Source organism: Sinocyclocheilus rhinocerous, unplaced genomic scaffold, assembly GCF_001515625.1.
Source record: "Sinocyclocheilus rhinocerous isolate Xijiao unplaced genomic scaffold, SAMN03320098_v1.1 C34233995, whole genome shotgun sequence".
NCBI classification, from domain to species: Eukaryota; Metazoa; Chordata; class Actinopteri; order Cypriniformes; family Cyprinidae; genus Sinocyclocheilus; species Sinocyclocheilus rhinocerous.
The window spans coordinates 1-229 of NW_015697356.1; the positions used below are offsets into that span (position 1 = coordinate 1).

A 229-nucleotide genomic window follows, 5' to 3' on the forward strand; every position below is an offset into this window, starting at 1 on the left:
ACATCCAAAAGGTTTTGGTGCAGCCAGAGGTTAAAGAAGGAGTTCAGCTTTGACTTCAGCCCAAACCAAAGGAAATGCATTGGACGGGAATCGAACCCAGGTCAACTGCTTGGAAGGCAGATATTCACACCACTAAACCACCAACGCAGGTGGATGACACCTGCTTGCACGGTCAGTAAGAACACTCAAAGCACATGAGTTGCTGATAGGGCTAGAGGAGCTGATGCGA

The 229-nt window shown here is 48.9% G+C and overlaps 1 non-coding gene across 1 annotated transcript; it reads right to left on the minus strand.

Moving 5' to 3' along the window:
* Positions 1 to 75: 75 nt before the first annotated feature.
* On the minus strand, positions 76 to 147 carry trnag-ucc (transfer RNA glycine (anticodon UCC)). Its single transcript has one exon. It is a non-coding gene; the product is annotated as a tRNA-Gly (tRNA).
* Positions 148 to 229: the final 82 nt, after the last annotated feature.